Source organism: Anas acuta, chromosome 6 (assembly GCF_963932015.1).
Source record: "Anas acuta chromosome 6, bAnaAcu1.1, whole genome shotgun sequence".
NCBI classification, from domain to species: domain Eukaryota; kingdom Metazoa; phylum Chordata; class Aves; order Anseriformes; family Anatidae; genus Anas; species Anas acuta.
The window spans coordinates 37401690-37418116 of record NC_088984.1 but is presented as its reverse complement, the minus strand read 5'-3'; the positions used below and the strand labels follow the sequence as shown (position 1 = coordinate 37418116).

Below are 16427 nucleotides of genomic sequence, written 5' to 3'. Positions count from 1 at the left end.
CAATTGCCTTTGAGCTGCTGTGGTACAGACAATTTTGCCCACAGCTATCATACAGAAGCAAAGTCTACTGGTAGATGAAGCAACATCGGGAACAGCCCTGCTAATTTGGGTGAAAACAGTTGTTCTGCCTCTAAGCCAAGATTACTGTACTTCTAGCACAATCTCAGTTGCTCTAGAGAAGCTGCCATTCAGATAGTGCAAATAATCTCCAACAGAAATTTCTGTGATTGTATACTAGCTCTCATCTTGAAGTTTGCAAAAGTATTCACAGTATCACTTGTATTAAATATTTAAAGCATGGTAATAAGGCCAGCATAGGAGATACATCAGAATCTCCAAACTACTGGGAGGTACAGAAAGGAAGCGAACAGCAGGCACTTCTGAAGAGCCTCATAAGCAGAAGATGTAATGCTGAGAACAGTTGCAGTACCCATGAGACTTACACATGGTATATGAAAGCTGTGAAAACTTTCAGTCACAACACCACACACCTCAAACGTTACTTCGCCAGGCATAGATGTAAGAATTCCAGAGATCTTTTTGACCAAGTGCATCCTGCATCTCCTGCTCACCAGCCCAAGTGTATACACTGGTGAGCTGTTACGAAAAGCTGGTTTAAAGTGGCTTCATTAGCAACACAGAACAGAACACAGAATCTTGTTGGAAAAACAGAAGCCATATACATACCCTCAGACCCATACCCTTAGTTTCTCCTGCTTTGTTTTCCAACATTTCTCATGGTTCACCATGCTTTCTGGGAGACTGCAGCGCGTCTCAAACTGTTGTTGATCCTCTACTAGGATCAACATGGGCAACTAGCTATAGGAACATTTTTCCCTGCTCATATGGCGATTCTCATGAAATGCTGGTGAACTTTGGTATCTTTAAAAACTCAACCACATTAGACAGAGGGACAGAATAGCTCCAAAACTTCCAGGGGAAAATGAGACGACATAATCATACAAATCTTGTTTACTTTAGGTCCTGAACTTTGTGTTCTAAAGCAGCTTGCAAAAAGTGTAGCAAAGATCATGTTCCTTCTGCACACCTGTTAGAAATACTTAAAGTGCTTGCCAAATGGTTGCGCTTCCTCTCAGTTCCTTTGATTTCGCTACGCAAGATCTTGAAAGCACGTCTCAAGACAGGAAATCCAAAAGCACTTGCTACCTTCTCTGCAAAAAAACATTTTTACCTGGTTTCTTTTTACACTTTCACTAACGCTTTGCTAAGCTTTCTTTGAACTTTCATAATGAAGTAGCTTTCCAGTAACAAGCGTATTGTTCCAATGTTTTTGCTTAACACCCAAGCATTTTGCTGAAGAGAAAAACAAACAAACCAAAAAATAGTAACCCTTACAACCTCTCCTGAAATTAGAATATATGCCTAGACAGATGCAAGGGGTAATTGTTGGAGTTGATTTGTATTTATGTTGAAGGCACAGCTGTGTTTTTAAAGCAACTTGTATCCTCAAAGTCTTTGTTTGCTTCAAGCCATTTGGTGGTTTAAATAATCTTTGTTTTGGATGTTATTACCTACACACACGGAGTTCATCCTAGGTCTCAGCAAAGAATGACATCAAGCAGAAGAGCTTTTTTGCACCTGAGCTTGGCCTTCCCTGCCAGTCTTGGCTTTTTGCACTGGTCAGTCCATCTGTGGGCTTCTACGTGACCTTGGTTAGGTTGACCCATTATAAAAACTCACTTGAGGTGGATGCAATTTGTCTCATGATTACTTGCAGCACTCACACATCATGTTTCAGCATGGTGTCAGACAGAGTTCTGGGATTTAATACATAAAAAAGAGGAAGCCTAAGTGTAACCAAAATTAAGGTTGAAAAGACTTATTTCAGCAGAAACATGGAAGAGACAAGGTCACTTCTTGAGGGGCTGCTCTTGTCTGTAACCCCTGTTGATGAAGCACAGCTTCCAGCTGCAGGACAGGGGCTGCAGCATGTGCTTCTTGCTGTGAGACAGCCTGATGTGGTCCACTCCGGGTCACCGGGATCACAGCCAAGCTGTTTGACTGCTGCACCCCACAGCAGGAGGCACAGCCCCACACAGCAGCTCCAGGGCAGCGATCCGTAGCCCAGCCTGAAACCTGACTGCATGTGAGTGATCCTCTGCCCTGAGCTAACACATCCCAGGTGAGGAGGTGCCACGTCCCATGTGCTGGGCAGAGGGAGCAGTTCTGCTCCCAGCAGTAAGCAACTACTGTCAACTCAGGAGTATTTTTAAGAAGCTTTTCAGTTATTCCACAACATGCATGCACACCTGTGTACTCAGTATCAGAGCTCAGCATGATGCACAGTTTGTCAGTGGACCTGGGAGCTTTGAGTCCTAAACTACAGCCCAGTTTTAAACAAACTAGGCAAGTTCAACAGCACTGGGAAGTTCGTGGTTGGCTCAGATATGCAAGTAGTTACTGTCCTATGTCATCCAACAACACTTTGAACATGGCTCTGCAGCTGGTTTATTCCAGTTTACATAATAAAAATGCAGAGCATATTACAATAGCACAGAGCATATTACAATAGCACAGAACAAGAACAAACAGAATTCTTGCGGTCTTTCTCTATTGTCTTTCAGAAAGTTTCGCCCATTGAGTAGCATGAAAAAACATTCAACTCAGTGTTTCAGCCATACACACTCAGATATAGCTCATCAAATGTTTCCAGCATCATGGGTGCTGTGTGGCTATTTATACTCACAAAAAGACAAGTCACTTTGATTAAGTGTGGATAGCCATATGCTGTATGCCCAATGTTCATTCAGCATTTGCTATAGGCTACTTAGTTCACCTGTACAAAAACTGGCACCATTTTCAAAGAAAACTTCACCTTTGTGGAGAAAAATATTTTTAAAGAAAAAAAAAAAAGTCATGTAGTTTTCAGGAAGATGTTAGAAATGTGTATGTGTTATGAGTTATCTACAGTTCTTACAAAGATTTCTGTTTGACCTATCAAAGCACAATTTATCTGTGGTTCAGAATACTTGGAAAACAAGTAAAAATCTTGCAAATATTGAGCCTAGTCTCTGCTTACAGAGGCATTTTGTCATATAGTTATTGCTTGTGATACTCTGTTCTTTCTTCCTCACTGCCAATGAAAGTTTTCTCATACTGCCAATAAGCCACATCTGAGGTGTTGTTTTGTTTTGCCATGCCTAAAACCTTGAGATTAATTGCTTAATGCTTAGTATGGGCAAAAGCAAACCACAGAAACCTGGCAACAGCTTTTGAGTCACTAACGCTACTTTTCAACCTATGAACTACTGCCAAGGGGCCCAAAAATTAGCACAGATTAAAAAGAAATCATAAATCAAATCTAACAGGGAAGTACACTATTTGTGTAACAGATCAAACCAGAGCAGCTCCAGCTGAACTGGACTGAAGCTTACTGTGAATAAGCAGTGTTCATCGATGGCTACATCTAAGGAAGAAAGAACCTGGCAGTACTGAAGTGTTTGTCAGATTCAAGTTACTAGCGTGGTCTGCATTGAAATATTTGAATTGAAATATTGAAAGATTAGTCTTGGGACGACGTCTTTCAGAGAATGTGATTTGATTTTTCCCAGTTTTCCTATTCCTTTTGTTACAATCAACCAAGCTGCTTTTAAGATTCATTATAACAGCATAGTAATCCCTGTGCCCCTAAATCAGGTTGCCAACCTAAGCCGTATTTTATTTCTGGCTTACAGTGAGTTTAGCACACATAACCAGAACGCACACTTAAGATTTTTTTCTTTTTAGTCCTTGTGGTACTATTTTCCTCTCTCCTTAACTACTGCCTCTTCATGATCCTGTGTAGTCCATGCCTGAAAATGTTCACTTCAGGCTTGCTCATCAAACATGCTCTGTTTCTGTGTAAAATGGGTTGGTCTCCCTCCATATCTCCAAGTATTTCCTGCCCTCTTTCGTTGCATTGGTGCTACGAATGAGTAGAACCCCAGCCATCTCCTAAAATTACTAAGAAAGTCTCCCTTTGATTTTGTGTACCTTCCTGATGATGCCTTACTACTGTGAGACCTGTTTTAGCAGCAGGATTTTTTTCCTTTAGCCATCTATGAAATTCTCTTAATTAAGAAGTGCTGCTATATTTCATCTTATTTTCTTAAGGATTAAAACACAACACAGAAGTTCAACAGAACAGACATTGTTCCTGTCTGGTAACTGCGCTACCAGTTCCTGATCTTCAAGCCTCCTACCAGTGTAGTATTGCTATGATTGTAGCCAGCTTTTCAACTAACCAAGAACAACTGCACTATAAGAGGCATCCAGCTCACCCTCCACCATCAGAGAAAGTTATTCCCTCCCCTGAAGGCTTTACATTAGAAGGCACATGATGCAGACAATTCTCAGATTTCCCAAGCCTGCTGCTCTTCCTGCCTCAAACTGTCGACTGATTCAAGCTGATGATTTCCAGATTCTTTTTTCCTCTCTCTCTTTTTTTTTTTCATACCTCCTTGACCCGTTTACGTCACAGTACTACTTTCACTTTCAGGGATTTTGTTTGTGTGAAGATACATTACTGACGTTCGCTATCAGCAGTCTTTCAGCAGCTACCCCACCACGCACTGCTTTGTTCATAGTTGGGCATCCCTCTATACTCTCCAACACACCACAGTTATCTTCAATGAGAAGGTCATACCTAAGTATGACCTAAGTGGCTGCTCACATCACAGAATGCATATTCCCTATAGCATATATCCTAGGGTGAGATGTTTAATGGTGTTTTTGAGTTTGCTTGCCCAGTTTGGCAAAATACTTATTCTGTCTGATTTGGAGAAGAGTCACTGCAGAATAATGACCAATATCATACACATTGGGCCCTCCTACAGGTGACCCAACACCAGGTCAAGACAGAGGACCTCCAAGAGAAGCTTTTGAAGGAAGTCAGGGATTTTGCATGACTACCATTGTCCAATCCTACTACAAGAACTATTTCTCATCAGTAATTTCACTTTAAGCACAAACAGCATTTCAAAAGGCTTTGTTGAAGCATAAAATCCCTAGTATATTGAGGGAAAGACCAGCAGATATTCATCTTAGGATCAACTCCAGTTCAATTTTCTGTTAGCAGAAATGAGACTTGAATGCAAATATTACATAAAATAAGCTGAACAAAAAGAAAAAACAGAGACAGGTCTATGTGCTTCCCAGACATATACTATGAGCACCACAATTGTCAGGTGAGCAATAATAAAAAAAAAAATAAAAAATGGTATGGATAATGTGTAGACAGGCATTGGACAACTTGGTGAGCATGATCTATTCCTGACCCATACATTCCCTGGGATCTGACCAGCAGTCTTGGCTGCTTAATGGAGATCTGTACAAAGCTAAAGAAAACCTATGCACAAACTACCGTTATGTGACAGGTGGAAAACATGGATGATTTAGGAAAAAACAACAGCTGTTATATTCTTGTATTTCTGAGAGACATCCCGTACTGCATTACAGAGAAATCCAGCAGACCTCACAATATACTTACACATTTCTAAGGAGAATGCTGTCAGGTTCATCTGTCCACAGCGTTCTGTGCTTGTTCACAAGGATTAACAAGATGAATACTTTAACTACTGCAACTTACATACCTTATTTTAGGGACAAAGCATGTCTGATATACCCTTAAATTGTTCTAAGACATTACTTTCTGTTTCTCCTTTCAAGAAAAGGCAAATATCCATCTCGGATCTCATCTACAGAACTTAAGAATGGGGCAGAGGGAAGCTTTTGAACTGCCTTTGATAAAATTTTCATTTTCTGTTCGTTATTGCAAAAACTCACTTTGCTTTCTGGATCAAAGCTAAACAGACTCACAATGAGAAGAAAGGTACAACAAAAATGAAGTGTGAGCCACAGTGGATGTTACAACCTGCATAACCACCCAGTGAAACTAGACCTGTGCTTTTTTTTTTTTTAAATATACATATGTAATATATTTTGAAAGTAGTGTTTGCATAAAGTTACACTATTATTCAATCACAGTATGAACAACCCTATCAGAATTAGATAGAATAATTTAACTTTTCTTGATGCTCAGATCCTGCAATAGAAATCTGACCTTGATCTTATGTTTACAGAACAAACACATTACAGTAAACGTACAACAAAGAACAGCTCAGATTCTACGCAGGTCATTGGTTTAACTAGACCAGCATTTACTCTTCTGCTGGGTTTCTGAAAGAAGAATTATGGTCCTTGCACACACCTATTAAAAGGATAATGATGTTAAAGAAATTAAACGACCTACACACGATGCCTCTAGCTGCTGTATAGCTTTCTTGTAATATGATTTAAAAGCCCATTGACAGAGCCTGCTTTTCTCCAGATGCAGGGAAATGCCTGCCTTTGAGACTGTGCCAATCTAAGCTGCAGTTAGTCACAGACCATAATGACTTAAAATTTTTAAGAATTCCAAGATGAGAGCATCGAGCTCATGTTCAGGCTTGGAACTGTGGCCCTGGTTGTTTTAAGTCAAAGCATAACCTGCAGTCTGACTCACTTCTCAGATTATTTTGTAAAACATTTCTAAGAGTAGAAATGACCCTCCCTCTTAATCATTTAGCAAGAAAGGCTTCTTACCCCAGGCTTATGGGACATAACTGGGCAACACAAGAGAGTTATGCCAACTGATGGCACTTAATGAGGGCAGGGCTCCAGCTTTTCATCAGGAAAAGTTTCTTTTAAACAAAATGTCCCCTTCTGCTGCAACAGGCAAGCTTGAAATGTATCTACCCATCTTGAAACACATCTACCCAGCTTGAAATGCATTTACCTATCCCTCCCTCTGCAGCACTCATCATGTAACATTACAGAGAAAATAAAAAATAGAGTAACTTCAAAGAGGTGTTTTTTAAAAATGCAGACTCCAACTATTGCAGTTGTTTTAACAGTAAACATCGGGAACCAGAACCAAAGGCTTTTAAGTTTCTTTTACATTTTATTCTTGATTGTGATATGCAGTAAGGAATCTCTGTGGCAGCCAAAGTTTGCAGAGATTTGGATGACCTATTTCCCTTATTGAATGAATTCAGGCAGAACCGAAAAGTTTCTAAAGCTTTAAGCTGACAAACATTAAGAGAGTACCCAAGAAACTGAAAGCTCGTGCTCCAAGCATGGTGATTGGTCAAGTCAGTTCAGGAAACTATGAAGTTTTATTGCTTCCAAGTTACTAAAGCACAGAAGAACATCATTAAATGTAGGTGTTTCAAACCTCTGTCTTTGGTGGAGACTACAGCAGAGGGGTTCAGTGGGTTTCTTACAGAAGTAGTTGCTGCTTTGGACCCTGGCTATCTTGCAGACAAAACAAAACAGCCCAGAGCTAGCTTGCCTAAACCATCTCTGGTACAACTGTCTTTTCCAGTGAAGTTACTGTAGCAAGTCGTAAAGAGGACAGAAGGAGGCTCTTTCTAGTGGTGCCCAGTGACAACACAAGAGTCAATATGCACAAATTAAAATGCAGAAAGTCAATCTGAACAACAACATCTTTCTCTGCTCCACCTCACAATATTGTGTGGGCAAAAACTGGACCATGTTGGAAGTTGTGAAATCTCCACATGTGGAGATATTCAAAAGCCAGCCAGATGTGATCCTGGACAACCTGCTCTAGCTGATCCTGCTTGTGCACCACTGATGCACAAAAAAGGAGCTAGAGTGCTTTCCCCCCTGTCTTTCCTGGGGCTCCAGTGTATCTGCTTACATTGCTTTATTGACAACAATCATTCTTACATTCGCTAAATAAAGGTGTTATGAACTGTAAGTGTGGTTTCAGGAAGTCTTGAGTTCAACAGACATTTTAGAATATACATCTGGTATGCAGACTCAAGTAAAGCACACAACCCCACTTACATGTATGAACCTCAGCCATCTGCAAGAAGACAGCAAAAAAAGGTCTTGACTTTCTAGTATCAAGACATGGAGAACTGAAGTAATTGGAAAACGGACAGAGAAACAGACCGACTCATCACAGAGGAAGGAATAACCCACCCAGTTATCCTCTTTTCAAGAAACACAGCCTACAAGCATAGATATTCATCTACACACTTTAACAGCCCGTTGATACACTACAACACTGTGCTCACACTGTTTGAGAATTAATTCTGTTGTTTTGCTTCATCAGGTACACAAGAAATTGCAATTCCTCGAACAAAGGAAAATACTGAGTAAAGCACAGGATCTATTGATTTTTGCTTTTCTTCCTAAAGTAAACATTGGGTAAAAAATGTAACTTGTATCTCATAGTGGTGGTTTTGCCACCATACTATGGCAGCAGTAAATAACTACACGAAGAAGCTAGGCCAGAATTAAAGCTTCAGAAAAGAACGCCCACAGAAAATTAACGCCTCAGTAAGGGCTAGTATTAAGAAAGAGTTTTGAATATTATTCTGTTGTTCAGATAAAAGTAGATGGATTTTAACTATATGAACTTAAAGATGCACTTTTGAACAACAGCAGACATCAGAGCTTGCACTGTACTGTAAACTTCATTTGCAGGAGACAAAAGCAAACAATCAAAAGCTACTAGAAATAAACGTAACAACAAGAAGCAAGAACATTTTCAAAGTACCTCCTTTTCTATGACTATTACGTTCAAAATGACAGTTAAAAACAAACAAACAAACAAACAAAATCACCACAAAATAACAACACTGAGACAGAAACCATATCAGATGATCCCAGAACCTGTCTTCTTTCTTGAGATGGGTCAATCGGACACTGCCCTAGTTCTTACTCCAATTAGTTGCTATCTCTAGGCTACCCTCACCTCTTGTCTAGTTACAGAGACACTGCTGAGACATGCAGATGCTGTAAGAGCTTATTGTTTAAATCTTCCAAAGCCCCTCAAACCCTAATACAAGAAAAAAATAATATGCTGAGTTTTGTTCTACACAGTCACTTTGAGTTTATTACAAATCATGTTTTGACTACTATATTAATAATATTCTACAAAAGATTTTTAAAAAAATATTCCTTATACTTGCAATGTATGCTCAATAACAATCTTCTAGTTATATCTGATAGCATTCCACTTGTTAAATAACACCTGCTTGTGTGTGGGAATAAGTTTTTCAAAACACAAGCAAAGCCAAGGGCCCAAACCCATCATTACAGCTGAGTACAGTTTGTATTACTGTGGGCAGCCCCATTACACCACTGATGAGGTTTGGCATCCCTAGGCCTTCGAAAACCGAGGCAGACAATGAATCAAACAAAGTAGAAAAGATCCTCTCCAACAGGCTAAGACTTCAACAGCAGAAAACAAAACTGCGTGCTCAAACTGCACCCCATGGGGTCATGCAGCTCAGAGCTTCCTCTAGCACGCTGCTGAAGAGCTCTGCATAACCTTGTTCAACAAACCCCTTCCTCAGCCATTGCTCCAAGAAGAAAACAGAGAATGCAAATACACTTACCCGAACATCCGCAGGCTACGCAGATCCGAGCATAGGTTGGATCCCCTTTATACGGCCTGCTTTCCAGTGCTCCCTTTTCCCAGTGTTCAAGTAAAGAAGAACTGTTTATGCTACTGCACTGATAAAAATCACCTCAGAGGGGCCCAGAGCTGCCCTCATAGCTCATAAATTATATAGCTTGACTCTGCTTGGCACAGGCTTGAACTCTGTTATAATTTAGGTTAAAAGACAACACAAAGTTTTTGCCTTTTCAGAGCCCTTCGGCAGTTTTGCTGCTGAACCACGGGTTCTGGTCAGGCCCCTACAGGTGTTCTTAATTAGAGAATCCACATTAGGTACTACCCTTAAAGATACATGTCTTTTGAGCACAAGCCTTAAAAACTCAGCCATATCATACTGCCATCTTCACTGAGTTATGCTTACAAAGAGCACAGATAAAATAGCGTTTAATCAGAACTGCTGTTTCCCTTCACAAGCAAAAGATCATGAAATAGCTATCCTGCGGTATGAAAGCACTGCGTTATCTCATCCTAATGCAAGTGCCTAGTCGATTCACCTTCCTACCTTTGACTCGCTTTAACACTTAGATTTAGAAAGTTTAGAGGCAAGAATTGTGTATAAAAACCAGCACAGAGACTTCTTGAAGATTTTGATTATCTTTGGGAACAAATCACCTGGCCTCTGTTTCACATTTTTAAAAGACTGAACTACTTTAAAAGAAAAGACTTCACAGATAGTGTGCAATACACAGAAATAAATATACAGCTGCAGTCTGGATGGTCATTAATGGCATATACCCTGTGAGGATATATGGAAATAACATTCTTCATTTTGAAAGAGTCGGAGGAGAAAAAGACACAAGCAATTGAGCCACAGAGTGCCATGAAACACACTAGGGCCCTTTCTTAATGCTGGATAAAATGAGACAGGCTTATAAAAGCATTGCCGCTGACTTCAAAGGTTCTTTCAGCACTTTCTTTCCAAGCACTAAACTTCCAGCACAGTTTAGCAAGGAGTCTACCTCATGAAGCAACTAGCAGGCTGTAGAGATTTGTCTAGTCAAAGGTTACAAAATGCCGTCAGTGGGGTGTCTTGTTGCCCAAATTATGAACTATGAATTATGAGCTCAACATCTTCTGGTTGGACCTTCATTTTTGTTCGTCAAAGGACTGAAGATACATATAGCCTGTGGAAGTTCCCTGCCAGGGTCTCTGTAGGTGGGACAGCATTCCTGGAGGTTTCTGCCTGAAACCACTCTGAAGTTGTGCTGTCTCTAGATTTGAGGACTCCTCAGATAATAGCTCCAGAACATAAACTTTAGAAAGATTGTAGGACTGAAGGGGTTAGGGAAGACTTCCACCAGTACAAAAGCAGTGCAAGGTTGGAATAAAAGTCTAGAGGCCTATGTTAGTTTATTTGGGATGCCATTTTAGTATCTAGAGCAGCTTAGTGTCCTGGAAGTTAAGGAATCATACAATGTTGCCTTTATCTTAAGCGCTGGATTGTGCCATCTGAATTATAATTTTGGGAGGTACAAAGGAAGGAGGGGATACTCATATTGCCCCATTTTAACCTAATTTAGATATTCTTATTCTGGACCATCTCCTAGAATAGTCCTCATGCTCCATCAGCATTTATGGAAGGCCTAAGAAAACCAGCCTCCACATTTGTGCTTCTTTTTAAGATGTCCAAGTATGTGAATAACTTTTAGAACCAACGTCTGAGCTGTGAGAAAATTTGGATCACTTGATATAGCCCCAAAATACAGTTATGCAATTCTTGTAGCAGAGACTGGTGAACCTATTCGTGAACAGTAGCCATAGGAAAAGGTCTTCCCAGAGAGAATTTCTGGGTTGGATTTTAAACTCATTGATTTTACGCTAATGTAAGTTAATTTCCAGATTAATTTAAGAAGGGTGGTTTTAATGTCTCAGTATTCCCACACATACCTGACTATTTTCAGAACTACCCAGGTTACAATTTCTTTCATCAAAGGAACTGAACAGGAGTCTGCATATCCCTGAACAAGACATATAGCACCTCTCTTTTCAGGACCTGCAATTCTGTATTGCTATAACAGCAACTTGAACTGAAGCTGCCCAGATCTCTCATCTGCCCTACAACATGTGATGCCAAGTAGTTCTCTAGGAAGGGATATCCTGCCTTCCTGATACTGGCCAGTGGATGTTGTAAGAGAGAATATATGATCAGTGGCATGCCCATCAAATTATGCTGTCATAGGTTGATTTTCAGCAGCAGGTAGCCAAGCTTGCCTACAGGGTGCATTTGGCCATGAGTATACAGACTGTGGGTTCAAGGAGGTTTGGGTTTGCAGATGAACTGGTGCATATCCTATTTGGCATCCTGTACAAGTCAGTACCATAACATACTATTTTGATTCAGTAAGTGTTGCTTCTGAAGAGTCAGTGAACTTTCTTCACCATCTTCTATTTCAGAAGATTTCAGTGTTCTCAGCCTCTAGTTTATCCTAACTGCCCCTACAAGATATACATTTTTTTTTTGAAAGTTTGTAAGGAAACGCTGTAGGAAAATTATTGTTGGGAGTCACTGACTTGTAGCTTCACATTTGTGCTGTTTCCTCCTAACTTGATATAAAAAATAATCAATAAAAGTCTGCCTTCAGTCTGATTCCTGTAACTGTAACTTCTCTGTCTTTATACTGATGCAACTAAGGACTAAACTGAGTTCAAGGCATTGCCATGCAAAATTAAATCAGTTAGACATATTTATTAGTTCATTTCCTTCAACTTGCTTGTTGGCACCTCATTCAGAGGAAAAGAGAAATTTCCACATCTACAGTATCTTTTCTTCACCAGTTTTCTGAATCTGCAATTACTCTTATGGCAGTTTTACAGTTCCCCTTTGTCTCATCCTAAACATGAACAGATCGTTTCTCCATCTTACACAAAGTACGTAACAGGTTAAGTTGGATTTCTGAACAAAGTGATCACATTTATTACCGAATTCTGGTTATTCAGAGTATGAAAAAGGCAGTATTTAGTACAACAGGTATCAAGATATGAAATCATTGCTTCTTATCTCATTTGGACCTAAACCCTTCAGAAGATCTCTCTTCTGAAAAGTCAATTCTCAGTACAACAATGTTATGAATGCCACTCTAGGAAATCCCGATTTACATAATTTTAATAGCACCACCCCCTTACTTTTTACAAGAAATTTAACTTTTTAAGGAGCATCACATGACGTTCAAAGAAATAATAATTGAGAATCAATGCCTAATGAGCAGCACATGAGTGTCTCACCAGAGAGAAAGTCTAAATTACTCTTCTCCATAGGACAACAGTGAGCAGGGCTTTTCTATCTTCACGGAAATCAGAGGTGCCCTAAATGGATTTGCTGGCCTAGTGCTGGTCAGTGTCATCAGCTGAATTAGGAACCTACATCTAGTAGTGAGACAACTTTCCACTTTCCTGGGAGCATATTTTTAGTTTTGCATGTCTAGAAAGTCCTCAGCATCACCTCAACTACTAGTGCCAAATTGCCACTCATCTCTGAAAAGTTCTAATATGAGAAGCAATTATGGAGAATAAGATTCTTGGCTGAGAAAAACTGATGCTATCATTAAAAAAAAAAAAAAAAAAGATATAGCAAAGCAACAGCAGTAATGATATGAAAAGTAAATAAGCACATGAGATAATATAAAGATGCTGACTCGAGCAGGAAATTATTTCTAATATGAACTAAGTCTCTCTCTTTTTTATAATACTCATTTCAACAAAATAGATGCATTTAAATTGCTGCTTAGGTGCCCTTATTCATTGCTGTTTACAGCCTATTAGTTCAAATGCAGAGTTCATTTAATTATGACTAGGTCAGTAATTGTGCTAATGAACAAGGTGTACCCTCAACCACTTGCTGTAAGATGAATAAATACCCATTTACAAGATAAGATGGCTTTTTATAATCTCATAGAGGCATACAAGAGAAAAGTGCTGATCCTGTGCAGGCTCAAGTGAAAAGTTAGATACCATGGAAGCTAAAATTAAAGATGGGACAGTTTCTCATGCACTATAAAATCTGTGACTGCCATGAAACAAGACTCTACTTACCATCCATGCACTTTAATTCTCAGCAATAGAAGTTACAGAATAAGCAAATTTATTAATTGCTTAACTAGTTAATTTTGCTGCTATAAATAATTTAAAGAGTTTTCTTTTGCTTTCTTTTTTTTTCTTTGTGTTTTTTTTTTTTTTTTTTTTTTTTTTTATTTTCCACTGCTAAATACTTGATATAGAAAAAATACTTTAGTCCCAATTATTTATAAATAGTTTTGTTTTGATCCTTCATATTTTCAGTGAGCATTTTTACTTTGGATTGTTGTACAATGAATAATTGTTAATTTAATCATGTTGTTAGGATGCCTCCGATATAAACAATTGTTTAATTCGCTAGAAAATAAATGAGGAAGCTGGCTCTCTTCACTTGACATCTTGTATCTATAGTACAACTTTGTAAAATGGTTGCCTTGTTCTTCTTGCCTTCAAAAATAGAGAAATGGCTGTTTGATTTATTTATTTTTCTTAACTAAATGTCTTCTGAACATTTTGTACCACAATCCACACTTGAATTCTTTCAGCCTGCTAGTTCATAACATCAATTTCATCCATTCTCAAAGGACCTGATTCAAAGGTTTGAGACTAATGACAATCATATTCTTTATGGATTTCATAATAAATCATAGTGTGATGGGTTGTGCAAGAACCAGCAAGTTACTTTTTTATCTTCTGCATCCTCTGTAGAGAGTGCACTGGAGTTAGTTCTAGGTATAATTTGGGACTTGGCATTATAAGTTAATGTAGAGGCCAAACATCCAGAAATGAAACTTAACTGATATAATATGATATTAGTTTATTATAAGTTTAATATGATATTAGTTTATTATATTATATTATATTATACTATACTATATTATATTAAATATATGATATGATATGATATTCATTATAATATTTATTATAATGAATGAGGCAGGACTGCACTTAAAAGTGCTGTAGTTTTGTAAAAGAACTTCCATTTAATGGCAGGGGTGCCAATATGCTTACTGGCTAACTTGAAGACTAGGAAACTATCTAACATGGCAGCCTCTCTAAAGCAGAGATGGGGAATGAGAGAGCACCCTTCCAAAACTGTTCAGTCAGCTTCTTCACTGATGAAGTGACACAGATACCTCTGAAAGAATATTCTGTATTTGTAACTGGAATAACTGCTCTTTCAGTTTCATTAAAAAAAAAAAAAAAAAAAAAAAGAGAGAGAGAGAGAAGAAGCAGGAGGAGGAGAAGAAGAATTTTCTTTAACTTAGGATTTTGTACATTAACTCGGAAGATCCCTGTTCTGTTTACAGCAGTGAAACATACTTCAAGGCTAGCACTTAAAAAAATTCGCTGGTTTGCATTAGCAAAACCAGCAAATTATTTATTACTTGTGTCAATCTCCCAGGTTAAATATGCTTAGTAATGCAGGCAAAGCAGCAAAATTGATATCAGCTAATGTCACATTATCAGTAGCTATTTTCTGATGATGATGGTGGAAGGAAACAGGAACATGAATGCATTGCAATATGCAGGTAAAAACTGAAAGAAAGCAAGCAGCTGGCAACACTAAATTAGAAAAAGACAAGCTATTGCAGAAAAGGATATGAAGGAAGAGAAATAAGAAGCAAAAAGGAACAAAAAGATGGGAAACAAACTGGTAAAGAAAGGAATTTGATACAGATACTAAATTACAATAAATGTAAGAAGTCTCATGAAATATGCAAAAGAATATTCTCACAAAACTTGTTTGGTCCAGGTGCCTGTGTTACTGAGTCCCATAAAACTCAGTTAAATCATATCTACATCTTAAGGGCAGAAGAGTTCACCTAGTCCGACTTCTTTCCATACGTGGTGCATTTCTCCCAGCTCTCCCCATACTGATCACAAGAACTGTGCAGGATGAAATACCTGGCATTTTATTTTAAACCTACATTTTCCTCATATTCTTCACACCCTCTTGGAATATCCAAACCTTCAATTTATTGAAGGCACTAAGTATAGGCTCTTCTTTTATGTGGGCAGAGATCAGTCAATGTGTTCTTAGAAGAGCTGCCAAGAACTAAACTGTCTTTGTGAACAACTTGCTGGTTTTCGTTTTAAGCTCAACACCTTTGGAGATATTATTTTCCTCATTTGACACAAACCTTCAATGATAACCTACAAATCCGATTGCAATGTATTAGTCAGAGGTCTTCAGTTTTATTGATTTATTTATAACCAGCAAAAATATTTCTTTAAGAATATTGAGAATGCAACATTCTTTTTAATTTATTAATTTATTTGGAGAAAAAACATTATTCTAATTACTATCCTCGTGTCAAACTAGTGCTTTTCAAATCATGGACTTCACCAATGAGCCTCGAGGACTTCTTTCCTTCCCTGTGCATAACAGGACTTCCTACCTTCCTTTCTGCCTTAATAAAAATGAAGTCATTCCCAGTGTTTAGGCTCTAGGCAGTTTTTGGCCCCAAGTTTTTTTCTCACAGTTCTTTCCCGCTGCTGAAGACGCGGCTATTATGCCTTGATCTGCTACGTGTTGGTGCCTGTGCATGCTGGGATCCTCTTCTTGGCAGTGAGGCTCTGCTCCAGCCCTGAGCACGGGAGTGCTGGCTGCAGTGGGGCTGAGACTGAACTCCATGCCACAGAGCTCTGACACGAAGGCTGTCCCATCACCCATGGGTTTTTGCTGTTACTTAGGTCCCATCCTTAAAGTCTGAAGGAGGGAATTCAGCAGTGGCAAACAGCACAGTGTAATTAGTTCACATTTGTGCACAAAGCCAACGTTCAAGGTTTGAAAATAAACTTTATTCCCTGTTCTGTTTGGTGTTGCTTTTACACAGTTTGCTACTTTGGTAGTTGCAGTAGCCAGGGCAGCTTTTGGAAAAATCTTACAAAATTACCCCTACAAAATTAATTTATTTAGGTTAAAATTATCCCCAGTAAT

The 16427-nt window shown here is 38.8% G+C and overlaps 1 protein-coding gene across 5 annotated transcripts in view; it reads right to left on the bottom strand.

Annotated features, from left to right (window-relative positions):
- Positions 1-16427, bottom strand: part of SLC39A10 (solute carrier family 39 member 10) — a 191907-nt gene that overhangs the window by 76230 nt on the left and 99250 nt on the right. The window contains exon 1 of one of the 5 annotated variants that reach the window (XM_068686592.1): positions 9411-9674. The exons of the other annotated variants lie outside the window; for them this stretch is intronic. The gene's annotated coding sequence lies outside the window, so the exon portion shown is untranslated. Of the gene's footprint in view, positions 1-9410; positions 9675-16427 lie in introns of those variants that run through there. 5 annotated transcript variants of the gene reach the window in all.